Source organism: Eptatretus burgeri, chromosome 14, assembly GCF_056783735.1.
Source record: "Eptatretus burgeri isolate ZD-2024b chromosome 14, Ebu_testis_v1, whole genome shotgun sequence".
In the NCBI taxonomy this organism is placed as follows: Eukaryota; Metazoa; Chordata; class Myxini; order Myxiniformes; family Myxinidae; genus Eptatretus; species Eptatretus burgeri.
Genome location: NC_140974.1, coordinates 61185502 through 61204679, shown reverse-complemented (window position 1 = coordinate 61204679; position 19178 = coordinate 61185502). Strand labels below are relative to the sequence as shown.

The window sequence follows — 19178 nt, the reverse complement described above, 5'->3', positions numbered from 1 at the left end:
CTTGGGCCAGTCCCTCGTCTATCCACTCCTGCTGCGCAGTAACAATGGCATCGGCTGGAAACTTGTCTTTGGGCATCATCTTCCTCTTCAATACAACATACGTGGGAAGCTTGCCACCTCTGTGATGCAGGCAAGCATGATGGAGAGTCAGTCATTGTCGTGACCAGTGGTGTTGATCGTCACATTGCGCACAAGCTTATTTGAGGTGGGTGCTCCGTTATTGGACTACAGGTATTGTGAATAATTAATTATTGTTTTGATGTGAGACCAGGTGTTGTTCTTCATATTTTGTGTTGTGGTGTGGTGGTGGTGTTTTCAGAGCTGCTGGGATATATATATATATATATATATATATATATATATATATATATATATATATATATATATATATATATATATATATATATATATATATATATATATATTGTTGTGGTTGACGAAATTCGCAAACCACCATTCAGGTCCCTTAGGTGAGATATCTCGGTCAGTATATGTGTAGTTAGGCCCAAACCCGTTGTTTCGAGGGAATAAATGTCATTCAGTCGGGCTGCGACTCTTCAGGATAGCCGTTTTTCTTTTACTATCTTTATTTTGGACCAGCCGCCATTACTACCACCACCAACCACGTCTCAACAGCCATCACACAACAACCACCAACCACAACGCCGCTTCACAACAACAACCACCAACCACAACGCCGCTTCACAACAACAGCCACGACCTTTACCGTCACAACTCGCCACCATCGCATCACCACCATTCTTGCGCCACTTGTGGGCACCGATACTGGACTCGTGCAGGGCGCGCACCGAACAGCGTGTTCAGAAACATCACAGACTTTCCGAGGAAAACGGATCAAAAACGACTCACGCCCACTTCTGTTCCATCCTATCGGAGAGCGTGGGGCAATTTGGCCCCGCCTCCAGGGCGTTGGAGTGAGGTCGCTATATGCAAATTCATGGATCAAAAAGCATTCACGCCCACTTTTCCTCGGTCCAATGGGGAGCCAGTTAGAGGTGAAGGGTCGGAGGTAAAGGGTCAAAGGTGGGGGAGCGAGGCCACGGGGGATATAAACGGCCGCGCTCGCCAACCAGTTCAGTTCGGAGGGGAGAAGTCAAGAGTTCGGAGGGGAGAAGTCAAGAGTTCGAGTTCGCGGTTGGGAGTTGTCGGTGGAGCTGGGAAGAAGTGGTAGTAGTCAGAGTGAAGAGGACGGAGCTGTGGAGAGGTGGCGGCGGCGAAGGCGATCGAGGGGGTGCTCGCGTCGGAGTCGGGGAGCTGCGGAGGCCGGCGGCGCGACCGAGGTCGAGGTGGAGACGCTCGTCGCGGGACCCGAGTCAGGGTGATATCCTCCTCCCCCCCGAGCATCAACAACCCCCTCCTGTTTCCCCCCGCGCTGAGATAGTGCGACAAGGGGGCCCCTTTCCCACCCCCTACCAGACACTGTCCGCGAGGCCCGCGGAGTTGAGGTGCCACCGCCGCTTTGCGTCTCATCATCAGACGGGTAGGCCCAACACGGTCTCGGCCCCAGGCCCGCCTACCCCCCTCATCCTGGAGGGTGGTTCTTTTTCTTTTGCTTTGGGTATCTGTGTTGTCGGCGCCGTCTGTGAAGTAAAATTGTATAAGTGTTGCCGTGTGCTCGGTAGTCGGATAGCTCTGCATTGTGTTTCTCTTTTATATTTGCTTTTTGTGTAATATTGTGTTTCTTCTCCTTTTACATGTGCTTTTGGTGTAATTGTATATGTGTGCTTTCCGTTCATCGCGAAATAAATGTGAGTTATGTTGAACTGTTTTCCCGCTTCGCTTCGTCTTTTCTTTCATTGAATCTCCATCTTGCTTCACGCAAAGGGTTGGTCGTGGGCTAAAACGCCCGATAATTAATCGAACCGTCGAGGCCGACGAATAACACCGCTCGGTTATCCCGATAGTACGGAACGGGTCGCTTAAAGTGGCCCGTGTCCGAAGTCGACCTGCGGCGAGGTGCGATCGCCCGGTCTACCCTCCGTGTGGGTACTTAGGTAGGTCGAATTTGGCGAGCAACCCTATCCCACGCGGGGGCTGATTGGCTCGATCGCGGTGAGACCGAAAGGTCCACTCGTGACTGGTTCCCGGCGTTAGTCCGAGAGGGTCACGACTGGATTGTCCGTCCGGTGGGCGACGTGCCGCGATTCGAGTTACGTGGCCGTTCGCACGCCGGCGGGCGCGAATCCGCAACAATATATATATATATATATATATATATATATATATATATATATATATATATATATATATATATATATATATATATATATATATATATGCCACACACCTAAACTCCGGGTGTCTCCGTAAGTGTCCGAGCATGGCTTTATTTAATTTCCGCACACAGTTAATAAAGCGCGGCACAAACTCTTAACCTAACTGATTTTCAAAATTTAAGTGGCGGAATTGAGCTGAACAGCATTTCCGACTGCTAAAAAAAAAAGAAAAAAAAGTGTTAATTTGGAGTACGAGTACATGCCCATACGTGCAAAAAAAAAAAAAAAAAAAAAAAACTTTGAAACTGCGTGCCAGGAACAACAACCACACATGCCGTTCCTTCGCTCTTGCGTGCCCGTACGTGCGTGCGTGGCCGTACGTGCAAAAGAAAAAAAAAACAACTTTCAAACCGCGTGCCAGAAACAACCACACAGGTCATTCCTTCGCTCTCATAAACGACAACTGGATTGTGGCATTGTGTTTATCTATAAATGCGCATAAGAAATCGAGAAATTATTAGAATACAGTAAGTCATCACTATCCAGAAGTGGTGCGTGCCCGTACGGAATATTCACATGATTCCACGAATTATCGCTTTCATTCAAGTAACAACTGCTGTGATACTTACACACACAGAGTTAATTAAAATCCAAATTAAAATCAAGTTTACCTCCCTGTCTCTGCCAGCCATGACATTCGCTGCCATTAACCATTGCCACTCCTACGCCACGGTAACTAAGGCGCCCTTTGCCCACCGGCCTACGCAGCCACGCCTACGCAGCAACGTGTCCTGTCATTGGTTTGGTAAATAAATGGCCATAACTTGGGAACCACTTGTCCGATTAATATCAAACCTTGAAAAGGCACATACTCAGGTCTCCAGCAATATAGCTGGTAAGTTTCAATTAGATCGGACCAGTGGTTGTCGAGAAACAGCGGTCACAGACACACAGACACACACACAGATTGCTGGAATTATAGATCGATAATTGAAATTCAGTATTGATCGTTTGAAGACCGATTTGTTTTCGATAACCATGTATTAACTGCACCCTCAACTTTTATCTTTTTTTGCTGATAAAAAAGTGTGATTTATACACTGGAAAATATGCTAGTTGAACTCTTATTATGTCTAACTTGTGCCAACACGTGCTCTTGTTTATTTCCTATATAATAGGAAATATACACAACAATATTAGGTCGGCCTTATTGCGGTACAACAATGGGTGTTGAGAATGTAAATGTGAATGTTTGAGAAGGGGGGGGGAGTACGAGTGGTGAATGAGGGTTCGTGAGTGAAGTTTGAGTACGGAGTTGGGGAATGAGGTTTGTTCCGTTTCACATTTCAGCTTTTTTACCTCTCCTCTACTGATTACTGGGCCGGCTGTTTTGAAACCGACCGTCAGAGATGACCATCACAGCCACTCGGATCTGTTATTTAATTAGCAGTTTGATGGTTTCCCCATCAAAATATATCAAGAGAACATAACGAGCATTGTGGAGCAGTGTGTTGGCTTTGCGGTTCGGGTGGCTGGCTTGGGATACTAGGGTTCTGAGTTTGAGACCCTTTTTTCCCAATTGAATTAACACCAGGTGGGGTTGACTCAGCCTGTCATCCTTCTGAGGTCAGCAAAATGAGTACTGGTGTACTGGTAATGGGGGTATTGCATCAGCGGCACAGCCATGCCCTCAGCCAATGATGCTACCCGCAGCCGTGTCTTGCATACGAAGGAAGAGGGGAAGGAGGAGGAGGAGGAGGAGGAGGAGGAGGAGGAGGAGGAGGAGGAGGAGGAGGAGGCGGAGCAGCGTTGATATCCGATGGGCCATGAGTGGAGTATTCATGTGGAAGTATTTCATGAATGATAGCGAGTGAAATGCGGCACAAATACTCCAGTTACCAATCAAGCGTTGTACACAATGCGAGGTAGGTTATATATTTATGCAATGATCCCTCAAATTGGATGTTTTTGGATGCAAAACAGCTCGGATCTTCGGTGCAAAACTTGCTCAATTGACGACGTCACAGCAGTGATTACATGTTCCAAGATGGCCACCATGAGTTACACATGTCGCTCCAGGCAATGTCAGGTGCAGCAATTCTACTGTACTTAAATTTCTGTGGTTGAAATTGATGCACGCACACCATTGGTTTGTGGTATTTTCCGAATTTTCATCACTTGAATGCACCAATAAAGTCATGACTATTTTTGTACACCGCTCCTTCCCAATTCCATATCCAGGTGATGCATGACATCATCACCAGGTACCGAAGGAAGGGAGTACTCAGTTTTTACTCCGTTTGTTTTCTTGTTTGTCCGGGCGATATCTCACCTTTGAGCTAGAAAGCTGAAGTTTGGGGACAAAAGGGAAGATATGCTTTGGCAATAATGGAGTTTTTTTTTTAATTAACGAATTAATTGTTGGATTACTCAATTTTTTTTATCGATTTATTCATTCCTTATTTATTTTATTTCTCATCTGGGCAATATCTCAGGCACCTTTTGAGCTCAGAAGCTGATATTTGGACGTGCCAGTGAACGAATGATTTGGCTATAAAGCGTATTTTTGATTTATTGATTAATCATTTAATCAATTAATTATTCATTTTTACGATAAATTGCTTAATTTTCAAAATGTTACAGATTCGAATGAAACGGTGGTGGTTTAGGTGTGCTGTTCAGCAATTGATTAAGAAATCAATTATTTTAATATTATTATTTATTGATATGAATTATGCAATTAATCAATTAATTATTGTACACTGCTCCCTCCCAATTCTATCTCCATGTGCTGCAAGGCGGCATCGCAGGGTGCTGAAGACGCCCCGGCAATGTCACGCGCTGGAGGATGTTATTTATTTTATTTTATTTTTGGCATGGGGCCGGTGTCCTTTGAATGTACCTATACTTGTTTATATATTGGTCAAAAATGGGATTTCTGAAGCCAGAAATGGGAAACCAAAGCTTCTGATGGGGAATCTGATGGAGAACAAAGGGAAAACTTATGGACGATGGTTATGGATTCAAAATGGTTTGTAACCGCCTGGTGAGAGTTGGGAGGATGATTAAATCTTTTGCTTGATGGATAATTTATTTGCTCAATTAGAACAGGATGGATTGAAAATGTACACAATTGTTTTTCAAATACAAAACGTTGTTGTTTTGCTGAACCAACCATTATTGGGTGGTTGGGATCACACATCACGTAACGTCCCCTGAAGGTCAAGCACATCCTCCATCAAATCCCAACTATTAACCTCTGCAGTTCATGCACCACCGACATCCACATTTTCAATCAATCAATAACTTTTCTCTAATGTTATACAACGGTTAATGGACAATGTTTAACCATATAACAACACTGCCAGTGATTGAAAACAATCATAATCTCGTTGTCCACAATCACTTCGCTCGATATCAGGCAAGTGTGTGTAATGCTCTCCTTGTACATTTATAATCCTTTTTGGTTAAATCAATTTTACATTGATCGAAGGTTCATGGAGGAGCTTGTACATAAATCACATGCAAGACAAATGCCTCCACCAGTGGAGATTCATGTACGTTTACATTAATTACACAGACATCAAGAGACGATGGATAAATCCATATGGTAAGTGGGATTTGGACCTAGTTCCTCGCATCATGGGATAGGGTGTACACGGATGAAAACACACACACACACACACACACACACACACACCAACCCAATGTAAGTTTTTCATTCAAGTTTTCCTGTAAGAAAAGACTGCATGCATCACGTGAGAAGTACAAAGTTTAATGTGAAAGTTGTACTTTGCTGATCGCTGGCCATCACCACCACATCTGGCTAATCCCTCGACAGAACCATTGCAGCAAACCGTCCAATCGCAACAAGCATGCAGCTTTCAGCCAATCACGCAGCAGGATCACTCAGTGATTGGCCAATCACTTACTAGCTCAGTATGAATTCACTTTCGGTGGTTAAAATTGTTCACTCTCGATGATGAAATTATAATTTATAAAACAAACTATTCAACAACAACAAAAAAAACACCTCGCAATGCAGTTTTAACATTTCAAATCCTGAGTATGTTGTACTTGCTGGCTTTTGCATGAGCCTTGACCAATGAATGTGGGTGTATTAAGACTATTCAGGCAGGACTATTTCACGCGAGACGCTGCTCATAGAGAGCTCGGCGTTCTTCTTCTTCTTCTTCTTCTTCTTGTGAAGACAAAATCTTAATCTCTTGGACATACAAGATCCGGATCTCCTTAAATACTGAGCACATGTACACATCCTCACATAGACGGTGCCTTTTGAGAGCGTCTATCATGAACTTTTAAATCTATTCGGACATTTGCTTTACAGTTTCGAAAAGTTCACGTTACTATTTAAAGATTATTCCATTTATCGTATTGTAATTTCGTAAATACACTATATATCGTAAATACGTAAATACATTATGACGGGTCTCGCTTTTGGCTTAATCAAGGCACGTGACGAAATATCGGAAGTTGTTGCTGTTGTTTTTTTTTGTTTTGTTTGTTTGTTTTTTTTGTTTAGCCGACAAAACCTTTAGGACGCTGCTCTTGGACACATTTGTCCTTGTTGAAGTATGTTTTGGCTGGGGGTGGGGGTGGAGGTGGGGTTGGGGGTGGGGGGTCATTTTGAGATGGAATTCCTGATTGACATGGAATTTGGTGTGTAGCTAAAAAAAAATCTTCTCAACAATATGCCAATATCATTGAATTAGCATTCGCCTATTGTTGGCTTAACAGTCAAGGTGACTAGCTTTTGAACTTGGGGTCTTAGAGTTCAACCCCATCTGAGTGCAGTTAGTGGGCTGATTCAGCCTGTCATCCTTCTGAGGTTGGCAAAATGAATACCATCTTACTGGAAACAGGGGGCACTGCATGAGTGGCACAGCTGTGCTCCTAGCAGTGATGCAACCAACAGCCACAGGCTGTATACTAAATAATAATAATAATAATAATAATAATAATAATAATAATAATTGAATTAGCGATAAAATGTCTTGTTTTTTTTTTTAAATGATCTAATTATTAATTAATCAAATGTACTATTTTTAGGCATATTTTAAAGTTCTTGTTTTGATTTTTTAACATAAATCTGGTATCAAAGGATGCACAAGATTTCAAAGGAAAAAAAAAATCATAAAGATGCATTAGGTCCCCCCACCCCTCCCAGCCTGAATAGGGTTAAAGGATGCCTCATTATTCTGACATAAATCTATTAAAAGACAGAATCTCCACAAAAAAAAAAAATGTGACCACAAGGACAAAGGAGCAAGTGAAATGAAGCATTGTGTCTCGACCAAAACAAAGGACCCAAACATCGACCAGAAGATTATCAACGATGATTGCGGTGGATTATAACTCTTGCTATTGAGAAGTTTAGTCAAGATCCAAAGAAAGCCAAAGGCGCCATTGAGTGCGTAAGAGGGGGGTGTAGAGGAGTGGAGAAAGGTGGAGTGGGATGGAAAGGTGGGGGAGGGTGGGGTGGGATGGAGGGGAGGGGAAGGGTGGGGTTGGAATTACTTTTTGGGAAGCTTAAAGGGAAATGGAATGGAAAAGAGAGAGGGAACTTTGTCACAGCGGCGTTGCGAGATTCGTAAAAACATGCCTTACCGGTTGAGTCAGTAAACTCACATGACTTACAGAAAGTTATTACTTATCTGAATACTGTATCTTATTCACCAACCCAGTTTTTGAACAGTTCAAACAGCATGGAGGTTAACACCGTCGGGCTGTCAGGACAACCTCGAGGGAATGCACACTCACCTATGAGCTGTCTGGCCTGGATTTCAATCTCAACCCAGCTATAAGCTAACATCCTGGTGTTTAATATGCAAGGCAAGACAGCAATGTGTGTGCCATCCATCGTAAGGACGTTAAGCCGTGGACCCATCTGCCAGCGCTGGTTGTTTGTGGAAATTAAAAATCTCACTCGGTGTCCAAAAACAAAGACTCGGTGAGTTATCGCTGACCCCCTGAACAAATGACAAATCACCTTCATTTAAATGTTAGACTTGGTCAGCCAGTTCATTAAAGACTTGGGTCAGAACTTCCCCGGCCAAACCAAGACAGCACACAAACTGAAAGAAAGAGAGACAGACGAAAGAAAGAAAAAGAGAAACATACAAAAATACAGAGGCATAAAAAGACAGAGGAAATGTACAAAGACAGTCATAGAATCCCTACCGAAAACACTCCCGGATCTCTGCTTACACCACGATCCAGTGTGGTACGTGCAATTGTCCAAGGTACGTACAGTGCCACATGGAATGCAAGCAATTCAATTTATCATTTTTGTGCCAAAGAAGATAGGAGTGCTGGGAAAAGTTAAAAAAAAAACCCACAAATAATCTGTATAAAAGTGAATAAGACATTGTTTGTTTGTTTGTGACTCAACTCCTCTGAGCTCCCAAGGTCAATCGCGACAAAAATTTATAGGATCACGTGGTTTTTTTTTTTTAACCACGATGCACCTCATTAAGTGTTTTAAAGTCATTTTCTCACACTTCACAACTTGAAAACACACGAGCCACCACCTGTCAACATCTCCGAAGGTAAATCCAAATATACAATGTTTGATAAAAAGCCCATTTTTTTTTGGGGGGGGGGGGAATTTCAACCCAGATACCTATCGATATAATTGGTGAGATGGTGAGCCGCCATTGTCAAATATGACAGCAGATGTGAAAAAGAAGTGTTAATTAGGATGTGACAATGATTGGTAAGTTCGGCGAAGAAGGAATCACGTGACCTCCCAAATGAGCAAATCAATAATTATTATTCAAAAACTGAAAATAGAACACAGTGTAAATATTTTACTGCTCATCTAATGATCTAATGATCATCTCAAGGGTGAACGAAGAGTTTGTGGAAACAAGAGATTTTTTTCAGAGATAAAACAATCATTTTTGATCCATGTACCTATATACGTGTATAGAGAGTGCATTTTGATTGTTTGACAACAACACAAATTTCAACTAAAAGAGCACTCGGAACAGCGCATACCTCCGCCACGTAATGCCTGATCTATGGGAACATAGCGGGCCAAATACATTTTTGAAATATCATGCTGTATAACGTTTTTGGCCCGATCTGTCAAAGGTGAAGAATCACTTTGAAATTAAATAATTCTCGTATCCAGATCCGGATTCGGATCTTCACCAAAATCAAACCAATTAATCGGGGTAACACACCCAACCTGTCCATCAAGTTTCATCCAAATCCGTCGACAACCTTTTGAGATATCCTGCACACAAACAGACAGACACGCAGACAGACAGACAGACGGAGAGGTGTTAAAACATAAGCTCCTTCTCCTTCGGTGGTGGAGGTAAATATCTTGGTTAATTAAGTCGTGATAATCTAGGGCAATCGGGAAAATTAGTGTGTTTATAACTCAGGCCGTTATAAGACCCGGCGTTGCCCGGCAACGCCAGGTACCTTTGCACTTTGCTAGTCTATAATAATAATAAATGTCAGTGTGTGTCTGTCTGTCAGTCAGTCCATCAGTCTCCTCCATAACTCCAAAACCATAAAACCTTGCGGCCCCAAACTTTGCACGCACACAAAGGGAACTTCAAGTGAATGAATCAAAATTAGCTGTTTGGGTTGAATGATCTTCTCAAGGGGTGTTTAAATTATGTGGTGCTCATCAAGAAAAAGCAAAATAAGCCTTACTGAGATGGTGGTGTGCCATCTTGGTCAGGCCCCTGTCACTGTCAGCTCGCAAGAGTCTTAAGCTGCCACTTTTTTTTTTGGCCCACTCAACAATGCCTTCACTTTGAACAGGCTGCAATGATATAAAGTTCTATTTATTTTTCCACTTTCCTCATTCATATCATCGAATGCCTGATCATCATACCTACAAATCGCTGGATACATTGCAATGCTTCAAAACACCCAGAGACGTCCATGGGTTTATTTAATTTCCGCACATGCTATAGCCTCAAGAATCTCTTAAACTAAGCCAAATTACAAAAGTTAAATTCCAGATTTGAACTTCAAAGCAGTTTTGACTGCTGAAAAAACAAAAAGTGTTCATTTGTCCAATTCGGACATAGTTTCATATTTCGGCGTCTCCGGGAGGTGTTTAAATATGACAGATCGGCGATCGATAATCACTTGCCAAGCCAGTCATTCCTCATCAACTGTTTCATTGGAGTGCTTCCTTTAGTGCTGAAGCCACTTGTTCAGCATTCTACAATATTCACACCATCACTGAATACTGGATAACGATCAGCATGAGTGGAGATGGCCTTGGAAACCATAGGAAGAGAGTTTGGTAAGCAGGACAGGCTGCCAGACCATGTCAAAAGCACGTGATATGTCTCGGGATACGGCTCTGATTTCATGTCCAGCATTGAGGATCTCCATCCATTGTTAGGAGAACAGAAGCAGCATATCCAGGGGAGAGTAACCTGGTCTGAAACCAAATTGATGATCGGAAATCAAATCATTGGAGAAGAGGAAGGATTTAATGTCTGAAGCGATGATTGATTCCATAACCTTGCTGATGATTGGGAGAAGGCCGATTGGTCTGTAGTTGCAGGGATCTGTTTTTGCACCCTTTTTTTTTTATACGCAGGACAGTAATGGTTCCTCATTTCCAAGCAGATGGCAGATGACCTTCCCTCCTTCCCCTCATGTTATATTCTCTTCCCTTCCCTTCCCACCACACTCTCTTCCCCTCACTCTGCCTTACCTTACCTTGCCCTCATGCTGCTTCCCTTCTCCCAAACCCCCTCCCCTCTCCACGCCATATGGACATCTCCCAGCAGTCTCCACATGCTGTATTAACATACCCCATTTTGTTCAATCCTGTATTCCCCCCCACTTCTCCACAAGTCCCAATACCAAACGCAAGTTGAGAACCTCTCCCATCACACTTACCTCCTCCTAAACCCCTCCCCACCCCACTTCCACTCCTCCTATCTGCCTAATCCTCCTCGCTCCAACCCCCCACTCTCAGAGTTATAGTGATGTTTGGTGAGGTGTCACTCCCCCCCCCCACCTTCTTCACTCTTTCCCCATTCCTTACCTCTCCTAGCTCCCCCACCCCTCCTTGGTCTCCCTCTCTTTCTCCCACCTCCTGGTCCCTCCTCCCTCCCCCCTTCACACTCCCTCCTCTATCCTTCCCCTTCCTTTTTTCTTCTCCACCCCATTATATTCCCATCAGTGAAGTGAATGGTCGTATTTGCTCATAAAGGAATAAAACAAGACAAGGCCATCAAGTTGTTAAATTGTAGACAAAGTCATAACTGAATACACAAGCACAATATCAACGAACTGGGCAGAGGCAACACAAACAACTCGTCGCTGCATTCTGAAAATGTTTGGACAAATCAGTGCAAGTGTCTATAAAACGGAGAAAAGAAACATGTCTCACACATCACCCGTGAAACATATACAATGTGGAATATAATGGTGATGAAAATTAAACAGATGAGTGGTTTAGCTTGATTTTAATCGATAATTAATATCTCAGGGAATGCCAGAGATGAGAAAGCTGGGAAAGCTGGGAATTGGAAAAAAAAAAAACTGGGAAAAGATTTTTGAAACCACTTGATCGGACCATATCATTGATACATCGGAAAACTAGAAGGGCACTCGATCGAGCACATACCTCCACCAAGCTGATTAGTTTACGTTTTGCATCCCACTGATGGGACCCAATTCGGACCTGAACCAAAATCGAAACGGCTTGTTCTCATCACCACCGAACCAACTCATCCACAAAGTTTTGTCCAAACCCGTCCGTAACTTTTTGAGATATCCTGCTTTGTGCCGATTTTGGCCCTTATCATTCCTCGTCTCGTCCCTATCATTCCTCGTCTTGTCCCTATCATTCTTCGTCTCATCCTTATCATTCCTCGTCTCGTCCCCATCATTCCTCATCTCGTCCCCATCATTCCTCGTCTCGTCCCTTATCATCCCTCGTCTCGTCCCTATCATTCCTCGTCTCGACCCCATCATTCCTCGTCTCATCCCAATCATCCCTCGTCTCGTCCCCATCATCCCTCGTCTCGTCCCAATCATCCCTCGTCTCGTCCCCATCATTCCTCGTCTCGTCCCCATCATCCCTTGTCTCGTCCCTTATCATCCCTCGTCTCGTCCCCATCATTCCTCGTCTCGTCCCCATCATTCCTAGTCACCATTTTCTCAATGGTGAAAAATCACTTTTAAAATTCTCGGATCAGGATTTGGATCCAGATCTTCACCAAAATCGAATCATATCGTCCTTGTCACATTACCTGAGCTCTCCACAAAAGTTCGTCCAAATCTGTCCACAACTTTTTGAGATATTGTGTTCACGGACGGGCGGACAGACGTGATAACATAGCTTCTATGCACCTTCGGTGGGAGGTGGTGGTGGTCATATGGCAGCTTAGCTGCCAGGGTAGCTATCATTTCTTGAAGCGTGACTGTGTCAATGATGCATTGCCCCTCTACCAGTACACACACTGAAACTGGTACTCATTTCGCCGACCTCGGAAGGATGACAGGCCGAGTCAACCCCCTGGTGTATTAATTCAGCAGCCGACGGGGATTGAACTCAGGACCCGAGGATCCCAAGCTGCCACCCTAACCACTGAGCCAACACCAGGCTAGTGATAGGTAATTATAGTTGTGGGTGTGTACCTGAGCAGGGGTGAAAGTTAAGAGGGTAGGAACTGCTTTGGGAGAAAATGTTCTCCCTTTCTCAAAACGACTTAACAACAACAACAACAACAACAACAACCCAAACCCCACAGGCAGAAAACAACTTGAACCGACATGCACAACGTGTCCAAGATCTTCAAAGACAATGCAATTGTTTTTCACTTCCATTGTTCTCTTCATCTTCTTCTTCGTTTTTTTTTTTAATTGTTTTTAACAAGTCACAATGCAACATCACAAGAACTAGTCATCAAGTCGCTGCTGCTTTTTTCTGGAATCCTGGGCTTCGGAAGACAGTGGTCGTCACACGATTGAACGCACGACGGCTTCTTGCCAAATTACGCACAAACACCCAAAACCGACACGAGCGGTCGTGCAATAGGGGAAGGAAAGACTTGTGTAAAGGAAAAGCCGATGAATGATCAATGGGAAAAGTGTCACAAACAACTTGGCAAACGCTTGTCCGATGATTCACTCCATGTTCGCGTCATTACATGTCTCTCCTCGTGTCTTTTGGCAACCACACACCACAACTTCATCGTCAACAGCAGTTTGTAACAATCATTTCGCTCCTAGATCCCCACCACAACTTCCACCCCACTCCAATCCCGAGATTACCTCCAATTACCAACTCTCAACTACCAACTACCAACGACCAACTCAACTCACCTGTTCGATCCTCCAGCAACTCGTACCGTCTTCACTCGTCGACGTCCTTCTTACAAATTCCTCGCTCCACTTACTAAACCGTTCGCAGCAATTAAAAGCACAGTAATTGTTGCGGTACCAGTACCTGTCCGAAGGACGAGCCTTCCCGACCGAAGCCCGAACACCTGCTCTTGTTACACAACCAAACCAAACGAATCCATTTCCACTCGTTGGTTGGAAAACCTCCGCTTGGTAAAGGACACTCGCTGGACCCACGTTCTCCGGCGTCGGAATCCAAACTTTCTCTCTTCCACCGGCAAACTTCGCCTACGTGATGACGTCATCACGTGGCGAGCGTGTCGACGTCATCACGTGACGCGCGTGTCGACGTCATCGCTGCAAAGGGTTCGACATGATGAAAGACCCATTGTTTGCGCTCCATTGTGTCGTACTATTACAAGAGTCAAAAGTGGGATTACAACTGTTACGACGTCACTTCAGGAGCGTTTATCGCCGAACTTACGTGTTATAAACGTTGTGAGGCACAAAATGAAGTCTTTGACGATTAAAAAGCAAACGCGAAATCCTTTTGTTTAACTTTCGGCCTGCACCGCACGCCGTGACTGATGGCTGAACGCGGGACAAAATAAGCTCCCCGAGAGGGTCTTCGAGGGTACTCGAGTACCGAGAGAATGGGATTTCATTTCTCAAATCATTTCATTTCTCAAATGAAATCCAACCACGGTCTGGAACTGGCCGTACCGCCCTCTGGCGGCTCGAAGCTCGTAAAACAACAACAACCATCAAGCCAAACAAATTATTATCTATACCTGGCATTTTATTTACGTGTACGGGCCCGTACGTGCAAAAAGAACAAAAAAAAAAAACAACCTCAAATGAGCTAAGATCCTCGTACTCTTAATGATGACGTCATAAAAACGAATATGACGTCATTGTGATGTATCAGGTTTGCGATAAATTATCTGTGCTAATGCCCGACTTGATTCCCGCAAACAAAATTCAAACAGCTTGCCGAGTTTCGGAGATAGTGGTATAGGCGATTTCCATTAGAAGCGATATTATGACGTCAACTTTTTTTCTCGGAAAAATTTCCAAAATCGGAGATGGTTACTGCCTGCGCGTGGGCTTTCTGCATATACATGGCAAGTTTCACGAAGATCCGATGAAAACTCTGGGTTGTGAAACAAAAAATGTCAAAAATTGGAATGACGTCATAAATATTGATATGACGTCATAGTGATGTATCATATACGTGCGGTAATTCCTCTCTGCTAATGCCCTGTTCGATTCCCGCAAACAGAATTCAAAAAGCTTGCCTAGTTTCAGAGATATTTTTTTAGGTGATTTCCATTAGCGGAGATATTTTGATGTCATAACTTTTTTTCTCAGAGGAATTTTCAAAATCCGAGATGGTTACTGTCTGCGCAGGGTATTTTTACATATATATGCCAAGTTTCAGGAAGTTTCGATGAAAACTGTAGGCTGTGAAACAAATGAAACAAAAAACAAAAAGCCAAAAAATAGGAATGACGTCATAAAAATTGATATGACGTCATAGTGATGTATCATATGTGCGGTAATTCATCTCTGCTAATGCCCTGATCGACTCCCGCAAACAGAATTCAAAAGCTTGCCTAGTTTGAGATAATTTTTAGGCGATTTCCATTAGCGGAGATATTTTGACGTCATAACTTTTTTTTCTAAGAGGAATTTTCAAAATCGGAGATCGTCACTGTCTGCGCAGGGAATTTTTACATATATCTGCCAAGTTTCATGAAGTTTCGTTGAAAACTGTAGGCTGTGAAACAAAAAAGTCCACAAGAACAACAACGTGAGTAAGACTTCGAGATCCTCCACGAGTATCTAAAAAAAAAAGAATTCTGACGTCAATTGTGACGTCATAGCACTGTGTCCTGTCATTGGTTTGGTAAATAAATGGCCATAACTTGGGAACCACTTGTCCGATTAATATCAAACCTTGAAAAGGCACATATTCAGGTCCCCAGAAATATATCTGGCAAGTTTCAATTAGATCAGACCAGCGGTTGTCGAGAAACAGCGGTCACACATGTAGTGTCGTGTAGAAGATGCTTAGCAGGCAGACACGAGCGGGGGAACAGTCGAGCCGGGCTGTGTTGCACCAGCGCGAGTGCGGGCGTACTTTGCCCGCAGCTCTCCTTTATTACGTACTCAGCACACTCACAAGCCGGGCGACTACGGCATCACTACAACGCCTCAGGCGGCGCGCACTCCTTATATTCCTGGCAGACACGATGATCACGACGACCACTCCTCCCATCATCATGCCCCGCCCTGCATGCCCGCAGGCTATACCACACTCCTCCCTCCTAAAACTATGATTATTAAATGATCACCATCATAATAAGCATAAACAGCACGAAGTACTACGGTATAACAGTAGACAAGGTACAAAAAAGAAAACAGTGAAGTATAAAAGCACATCACATCATATAACGTGTGGAAGCGAGCTAGTGGAGCTGCCACGGCCAGGTTCCGAAGACAGAGGTGCACACAGCACCTACCAAACTCTGACCGCGTTACCGATATGAAGCAGCAAGGCGAGAAGCACAGCAGCACTACACAGCGGAAACGCCCCCAGGCGGCTCATGCTTACATGGCCTTCGGCGAGGCCGCGGCGATCTCTCGAGCAAACCTCCACCGGCACCATCAAACGCCTCCGGCCCACAAGGCGGCACATCTCCCCCAGGCAGACCTGAAGCAGATAAACATTCCGAGGCCGGAAGCCCGCTGTCTGGAAGTCGTGGCGCCAGCGCCAGACTCGATTGATCTTGGATGGGGGCGCTGAACAGCGCTGCTGGCTGGACGCAACCAATGCTCCATACCAACCCACGCACCACAATCAGTTGAGATGCCAACGCCCGTCTAAACGGCCTTGAGCGAACACAGAGAGCTGCGCCCCCGGCGCCAGGCACGTCTGACCTTGCCGCAAACAGAGGTGGGGGTAACGCCGACCAGCGCACCAGTCCTGGCTCCGAGTCGATCTCCGAGACCCACACGGCAGTTAGACGGTAGCAATTCCATTTAAACCACACTTCAACCATAGGCTCGTCATAAATCAATAGGAATACCGCTGGAACCATTGCAAATTCATTTTCCCGTACAGCGCGTTCTTTCGGCAAAATCCCTGCACATGACAAAGCAACTACCCGCGGCCCGGGGCAATGGAAGGCCAACCCAACCTTTTTATTCGCCACCACCGCTCCCAAAGCCACAACATCACATTGACCATACTGCAAAACCCATCGATTGATCTCCGCCAAACCCACTCTCACACAGGACCTGCTGGCATTTATTTCAACAACGTTAAACTGCATCACTAGAGCAAGGAAAAACAAATATGCAATGAACAGCAACCCATAACCCACATCACGAGTCCGTCTCTTGGTTGTTGACTCGATGTTGTGACTCGCGACTTCCTTTAACGCCACGGGCTCACCGCAACCCGTTGAAGGTGCCCGAACAACACCGGCGCAACCCGCACCATGAACGCAGCCGACGCGCGAGAGCTCATCGCGAGAGCTGGCACGGCCCCTGCTGCTTCCGCACCGCACACCACCGTTGCAGGCAGCAATGAACGGCCACTCCCGTTGCATCGACGCGGCTCCTGCCGCCAGAACCTCGCCCTCGGTACTCAACGAAAGCATCGAAGAGAGCACCGGCACACGTGGAGGTACGAACTGGAGATCCAGCCCGAGGTGCACCAGCCAGTCCCGACCCAAAAGGGCGGGCCCCTCCCCTCGCACCACGAACACCGAGAGCCGGGCGCGTCGACCTCGGTAGCGCACTGAGACATCGGCCCTCGCAAGCGGTGCAATCGCTTCACCGGTGTACGTGTACAGCGACAAGGCTGTCCCGACTAGGCGAACACCGCGAAGACCACGAGTCGCCTGCTCACCCATGACCGACACTGCAGCCCCGGTGTCCACGCAAAACACGGTCGGCTCGCCATTCACTTCGACCTCCACCATGAACAGCGTTGTCATCTCCGGACCAATGGAAAACACTCAACCGTGGTTGCATCTCCTGCTCCGGCCCGCCGGCATCGCCATGCCCCGGCTGCAGGCCGATCTCCAGGTCACTGGGGTCCTCCCGCACCTCGTCATCCAAGACCCCAACGGAGGCCCCCGCCATCCGACACACACGCTTCAAATGTCCCACCTTGTGACAATGCAAACACACGGTGTTCTTATACGGGCACATTCGTCGCAGGTGCGGACCACCACACCCCCAGCACCCCTGGAAATCCACCTCGCTCCCGGTGCGACCATGCTGCGGTGCGCGCCCTCATCCCGCACCGCCAGACGCGCGTGCGACCTGCGGCACCTGAGTCATCGCGCGGACCCCGGGCTGCGCGACCTGTGGCGCCTGGGTCATTGCGTGAACTCCGGGATGTGCGACCTGCGGCATCTGGGTCACCGCGTGGACCTCGGGACCAGCCGACATGCCCCAGCTGGAGCTACTCATTACGTCCTGGCCAGCGATGGTGCGGACATCCGTGAGCGTCTGCTCGACAGACGAAGCAGTCCCGACCGCCGAGTCGAATGTGACGACGGTCAACCGCAGGATGGCTGCTACCATCTTCGCGTCTCGCAGACCAGAAATAAAACGATCTCTGAGTCGTGCCGGACGCTCCTCTGCCGTGAACTTGCAAGGCACGGCCGAATGCTTCACCCGTGCTACGAAGTCTGCAACGCGCTCCTCGCCACCCTTCGCGAGGTGATCGAACTGGAACCGCGCGAGCTGCAACGACTTCTCTGGCGCCAAGTGGGTCTTCATTTTCGCTACGATGTCCTGAAACGATAGCCCGTCATCACTGGGCTTATTTTGAGCCACCAAATCACTCAGCAGCCGGTAGTGCTCCGTTGATAGCGAGGCGAGCAAGATCGACTTGCGTTTCTCTTCATCATCTACATCATTCGCGCGGAAGTAGCAACCCAATTGTTCAGAAAACAACTCGAAGTCATCTCCCCCGAAAACGGGCACGTGCCCGTGCGCCGTGCCCCGACCTTCTGCCATGCTCGTGCTGGCGAGACCCTTGGCTCCGTAGTCTGGAACCGCACGGGTTATTCGCTGCCGCCCTGCACACGCCGATCCGAAGATCCTCGTCAGCCAACTGTAGTGTCGTGTAGAAGATGCTTAGCAGGCAGACACGAGCGGGGGAACAGTCGAGCCGGGCTGTGTTGCACAAGCGCGAGCGCGGGCGTACTTTGCCCACAGCTCTCCTTTATTACGTACTCAGCACACTCACAAGCCGGGCGACTACGGCATTACTACAACGCCTCAGGCGGCGGAATCACTCTCCGGAAGTCCGTACGTTGTAACCCATAATGAGGAACGGGGCTGAGGTTCTCTTCCCCATCGGCCATGCCTACGCAGCAACGTGTCTTGTCATTGGTTGGAAAATAAATGGCCATAACTTGGGAAGCACTTGTCCGATTAATATCAAACCTTGAAAAGGCACATCCTCAGGTCCCCAGTAATATACCTGGCAAGTTTCAATTGGATCGGACCAGAGGTTGTCGAGAAACAGCGGTCACAGACACACACACACACACACAC

General features: G+C 46.2%; 2 protein-coding genes across 2 annotated transcripts in view; both read right to left on the bottom strand.

The window, feature by feature from the left end:
* Positions 1-13840, bottom strand: part of LOC147013365 (uncharacterized) — a 16063-nt gene extending 2223 nt beyond the window's left edge. Inside the window, exons 1-2 of the mRNA XM_085855129.1 lie at positions 13702-13840; positions 1-119 (exon numbers count right to left, since the gene is read on the bottom strand). The exon at positions 1-119 is cut by the window's left edge and continues 90 nt beyond it. The gene's annotated coding sequence lies outside the window, so the exon portion shown is untranslated. The remainder of the gene's footprint in view (positions 120-13701) is intronic.
* The window catches only part of LOC147013364 (GTPase-activating protein and VPS9 domain-containing protein 1-like), a 129248-nt gene extending 115388 nt beyond the window's left edge, over positions 1-13860 (bottom strand). Inside the window, exon 1 of the mRNA XM_085855127.1 lies at positions 13578-13860. The gene's annotated coding sequence lies outside the window, so the exon portion shown is untranslated. The remainder of the gene's footprint in view (positions 1-13577) is intronic.
* Between the last annotated feature and the right edge of the window lie 5318 nt (positions 13861-19178).